This window comes from Pangasianodon hypophthalmus, chromosome 4 (genome assembly GCF_027358585.1).
Source record: "Pangasianodon hypophthalmus isolate fPanHyp1 chromosome 4, fPanHyp1.pri, whole genome shotgun sequence".
Classification (NCBI taxonomy): Eukaryota; Metazoa; Chordata; class Actinopteri; order Siluriformes; family Pangasiidae; genus Pangasianodon; species Pangasianodon hypophthalmus.
Window position 1 is genome coordinate 30,092,417 of NC_069713.1, and position 6,320 is coordinate 30,098,736.

The window sequence follows — 6,320 nt, forward strand, 5'->3', positions numbered from 1 at the left end:
CTATTAATTACGGAATATACAGAATATAGAGAGTAATGAGGTGATTTAAAAATGCCCATTATTTGCAAAATTGAAGCAGAAATGTTAATGTTTTGCCTAAACGAACAAGCTTATAGACTGTAGCCTCAGTTACTGTAAGGATGTAAGTATTGAATCTGTATCAGGTGTCAGTCAATAGAACTCAACTCAGAGCTCTGATATCGGTATTGTATCAAAATGAAAAACGAGACCTGTGAATCCCTAATTGTAAAAATGTCCCAAGACAAGTAACATTTTAATATGAGAAATGCATTGATCCAGTGAAAATATAAGACACTCATTTTCCACAGTGCGTATCATCTACAGGTTATGCTTAGCCTGGAGCGCTGCTACTCACCTTTCCAGAGCATTACTCACTTCCATGATTCTCCTCTCTGTCTCAACTCAGACAGTCTCCTGCTGTAGCTTCAGAACAAATGTCATCTCTGTGATTGTCCTGTCTTTCTCCTTCTCCTTCTCCACATTCCTCCTGTTTCTTCTTTCAAAATTGGACACCGTTCTATCATTTTCAGCCTGAAACCTTCACTGCCTTACATGCATTTTCTTCACCAGAGCCTCCAGCTCTTCTTTGGACCTCTCATTCTCTCTCTTCCTCTGCTGAAACATGAGGTCCTTCTCTTCCTGACACTTCTGTACATACTTGCAGCTTCTCCATGTTGATCTGAGACCAAAACCTGTTGCAGTTGCTTGGTGCTTTCCATCTGGAGCTGCTGATCAGCTCCATTCTGTGAAAAGTCTTCAACTTCTCATCTGTCCTTGATTATCTTCTCCTGTGTATGTTTCTTCTTAGTTTCTTCATTCTTAAGTTCTGCAATGACCTTCATGAGATTTTTTTTCCTCTGCGCTTTCTTCTAGTTCTTGCATCCTTCACTTGATGAATTAATGGTGGTGCCAAAACTCATATTTAAATACAATAATGTGTTTACATTAGAAGGCCAGTAGCCCTTTTTTTTTTTATTAAGACAATGTTCAGCAACATTTCAGAGATTTTTGTAAATCCTCATTAGAATTCACAAACTTCCATGACCAATTTACATCATAAAAAAAAGTCCAGACTTCTCGTGTTCCAATAATTAAGTCAGAGAAAACAGCCATCAGTTAAGGAAGAACACCATGAGTGGGCCATCAGGAATAATTTCAGACAAATGGTGATGGAAGGAGTGCAGGTTCATTTGCATCAAGTGCAAATCATTGTTAACAACATTGGCAACAAACTGTTGCTCAAAACTGTGCAAGTTTTTGGATGTCTGAGGAACCATCTGACTGCTGAGTCCAAAGAGTTTAAGAAAAAATAACAAAGCACATTTGATTAAGACTTTTTTTTTTTGTTTGGAAGACATTCCTTTTCTTAGTTTCAAGAACTCCAACAATGGAGAACCACAGTTTCAAGAACTTCACTTTAGGAGAATAGATTTTCAAGAACTTCATTAAAGCAACAGTTTCAGTTTTGAACTTGGTCATTGGAGAAGTTTTTAAGAATCTGATAAACAGAGATCAAGAACTTCATCACTGGAGAATCGGGGTTTCTAGAACTTTACCATTAAAGAATGCATTTTAAAGAACCTTACCTTTAAAGAATCCATTGGAGAAACTTTTTTTTAAGAACCTGACCATTGGAGACTAAGTTTTTAAGAACTTTACCACTGGAGACTCACAGTTTCAAGACCTTTACCAATTGAGACTTGCAGTTTCAAGAATTTACCACTCGAGACTCACAGTTTCAAGAACTTTACCTTTGGAGAATCAAAGGTAAGCATCCACTTAGAGATAAAAGCACCCGCTTAGAGTCTGTTCCCAGATTTGTAGGAGCTCGCAACCAGCTTCAGTAGTTGGGATGTAACTGTCAGGACTACAAACATAATTTGAGATACACTAGTAATATAACGGACTTATTCTGTGAGATTGGACTCTGTTGTGTAAATCCAGTCAAGCTTGAGATGGAGTACGCGAGAGGCTTTGAATATACAAGAAAGTGGGCTGTTTGTTTCTCCACTGAGCTGAATTTTTAAAGGCCTAAAGAAAGAAAAACATCTGGTGCAAGAGGACAGCGAGGACATGTTTGGTGTATGGGGAGTTCGAGCATTCAGCTGCTAACACTGGAGGGTTTTATTGTCCTGCTGCTGCACTGAGCCATTTTTTCACATGAACAGGGTACGAATGCCTGCTGAGCTAATGGAGATAGAAATTGTGCCCAATATACACACGGCCAAACACAACAGCAGGACAATTATTAACTTGGGATGAAGCAGTTAGCCTCATAAACTTTTAAAATATGAATTACTGTGTGCTCATATAATTTTACACAAAATGTTCTTATTATTAATTAACATATTATTCAATAGGTAATATTCAATTAATTGCTTATGTCTATAAATAGTAACACAAAGTCATATTCAGAGTCGGTGGCTTAAGTCCAAAAGTTGCTTCAATATTTATGCTGGGAATATTCCGTATAATCACATTCAGGTTACGCAGCTGCTTAAGTCGATTTTCCGGTTGCATCTTTTAGATTATGCAAATCACCTACATGTATTTCATACCTCAGAGGCTGCCAGATTTTACATGTGTAGAAGTGTCTGAGATGGGTTTTTCAATAACGTCTAGATTACTGACTTTAAACAAGCATTCGGCTTTAAATCTGGAAAAAAAAAAAAATCTGGGATAGAAAATGAAGACTAGAGAAGGGGATAGTGATTTTTTTCTTTGCTGTCAAATGTAATATGAGGTAACATAAAAACAATAGACAATTAAAAATAAAATTAAAAAAAAGACTAGTACATTAATATATATATAGGAGTCTAGTATATTGCCAGAATATTGCTGCAGAAATAGTTGTAAGTATCACATTATTCACTGCAGATTTGGTTTAATTCAACAAAATGGCTCCCATACTCATTATTCAGCAGCTTATAAAATAGCACTTGATCCAGCACATAGTATTATTTCGGATTTTATCATAATGTGTGTGGGATGTAGGCTATTTTATCATGCTTTTAATTTTCAAATTCATAAAACAATGTCAATATTTTGTGTATGTATGTAAATAAAATCATACCCAGAGTATGTTCCACTATGTGCTACGTATTATCAACCCAACCTGTACAGTTAATAACCAAACATTTTTTTGCCAGGTGAAGAATAATTAATGAACCCTTCTGAATACAAATATGAATTAGTTCCTCCTTATGTTACATGTGTTGCATGCTGAAGTGCTGAATTCAGTGTCTGATCATACTGAGCCACCGGTGTACCAGTGCAGAAAGACTGAATGCAGTGGAATTCTTTTTTTTTAGTTTTAATAAAACCTTGAACGCCTCAAACAGGCTGAATTCAGTCTCTACTGCATAACATGGTGACTGAAATTACAGGCCATGGCTCAGGTAATCACCTAACTGTCGCAATTAACAGTTATCATACCTGTGAGGCTGGCATCCTTTTGTAAGAATAATTAGAAGGAATTGAATATCTGGGTCGAATCGCTGAAGTTTCTCACTAAACCACAAGCAGGAAAAATGCTTTCTAACCTGTTGAATCCAGCAATGCGTTTTTTTTTTTGTTTTTTTTTTTCCTGACAGAAGAAGAAATGTCCTTGTAAATAATAGATTTACCTCCGCTTAATCTCACTGCCTGTTTCATGACCCTGGCCATGGACCTGAAAGACTCTGCAGGTACATCTTCTGCCTCTGGCTCCTGTTTGTTTTAGCTATTTATCTCCTAAATCTCCTGGTCAACATCATTACAGTACATTAGATCTAAACAGAGACAGCTCCTTAAAGTAACAGACAAGACAAAAATGTACACCATGTTCTCCTTACCTTCGAATTTCGCCGTTTGTCTTCATTCTCCAGATTTGGAGTGGAGCTATATTAAAAACGCACAGTATAATCAATCGATCCAACATCGCACAAAAGATGGACATCAATCGAGTTAAAACTTAGCAAAGTATTCAATTATTTGGTCATAAAAAATAATTAGATTTTTAAAACAGACCTTATATTCAGTGGTTTAGCAAAAACTTTCACCTAGGCTACATTTTTAAAAATCTTGTAGTGTGTTCTATGGTTTATAAAAAAAAAAATAAACAAAAAAAAAATTAAAAAAAAAAAAAATTCTCAGCTGAAACCAGAACCAATATTTAGTGCATTCTGGACTGAAAACTGAAAATAAATAAATAAATATCCATAATAATTCATTTTGCTTTTTTCATGCTTTTTAAAATTGAAAAGCATTAATTACAATTATTTATTAATTGACATAATGCTTATTTGACTTTTGTGGATATTTCTCAACAAACTTGTGCTGAAAATAAATAAAACCTCTTTTTAAAAAAAAAAAAAAAAAAAAAAACAAGGTAATGAAAAACACAACTACTGACAAATGTGTCTTTTGAAAAAGATATTGATATTAAATTATAACAAATTATAAAACTATTGCAGGTGTATGAAGTGGGGGGGGGGGGGGGGGGGGGGATTATAATTTTCAACATACTTACATTTTTGGTGGTCAAAATTTCAGAGTGTTGCTATACAATGTGAGAAATTATTTATATTTCAGGTTTCCTCACCACAGAACCACAGAACTCCATCATTCTGGTATCCAGTAACGTCCCTGCCCTAATGGACTAAAACGTTATGGGCTAAATCTCTGTGTGAAAGCTTTCAATTCAACACCTGATTTCATTACTTGGTTGATATAATCATTTATGCAGAGTTGAAAGCTTTGAGAACAAAAAATAAAAGCACTCAGGAGTCTCTTCATCTTCACTAAAAAAACCCCACCTCATTTAACAAAAAAATTTCAAAGGGGGAAAAAAAAAAAAGCCTTCATTTCATAATACATCAGAGAGTTTTAGAGCAGTACAGGATATTGCATGATCCAGTGCATTACACACACACACACACACACACACACACACACACACACACACACACACACACACACACACACACACACACGGTTCTATTATTCCTCACTAAATGAAAAATGTGCCCTTATTGACTAAACACAGCACTTAGGGGTATACTGTTACAGGAAAATAATCAACAAAGGGGTGTCATGATGAAGCAGAGATACTGTTACCACCCTGACGTTGATTCTTTTCCCTATAACAGCATGTTTTATTCCTCTTATACAACATGAAATTTATTTATAAAACTCCTATTAAATTCTACTTTTTATCCCTTTATAGTTACCTTTAATGTTGTGGAACTTTCATGAAAAAAGCTAGTTCACCTAGCTTCTCATTAATATTAATATGCCAAAAATGTACAAGAAAACAAATGCAGCTTGTCATGTTACAGCGAACAAATGTTACCGTTACAAAGCGCTGACACTGGAGACTCCTTCCCTCGATGTTAAACAAACATCTCTTCATGGAAACCTTCCAGACACCATTTAAAGTTTTTCTTTGTATAAAATAAAACACATTTTTTACATCTGGATATCATTAGCCTTAGATTAGGTGCCACCATACTGTTAGCTGTTACTATAGAAATGATAGACAACGACTGTTAATGAACACCTTGCGACCAATCAGAACGGAGAATTCAAGAGTGCTGTGATAGAATGGAGTCTGTACACCAATGTGAAGAGAATATTACATTTCGTCCATTCCCGAAAAAGCTCCAGAACTGATTTTATTTTTAAACAGCGTGCTCTTTGATAAAATAATAAAAGTTCTCGATAGTGGATAGTGAACATTGAAAGAACTTCACATTCAAAAATTACCCATAATTCCTAGCCCTTGTCTGCTCACCCACAGGTGCATCATGTCCAAAAGTCTGACGCTAATAGAAAAGATGATATCCGTTATTGAAAAAATGCATTACTTTTTTGACGCAATTTTACGAAATTATATTCAATTCAAAGTTCTAAAATTGCTAAAACCTGCTACAATTTTTGTTTGCGCAGGCAAATTTAATGAAAATAGATTTTTTTTGTAACTTCTGGAAAAACAAGAACAGGTTAAGGAACAGTTCTCAAAATTTTTTTTTTTTTTTTAATGCTTCTACATATAATCGCAGTGTGTCCAGACAGAACCTCTAGATTTATTAAAGTTAAACTGGGCTGGGAGTCCAAATTTGGCCCCAAAAAAAAAAAAAAAAAAAAAAAAAAAGGAAAAATTTCCCACTTATCCTAAAACTAATTGATCACCACCAACATATTTAGTGTCTTAAGTTTGCTTCGTTACAGCTACAAGGCTGATGTAGCTACGTTTGCGATATACATGCGATATATAAAAGCTAACTTTGCGATATACATGCGATACATAAAAAAAGTTA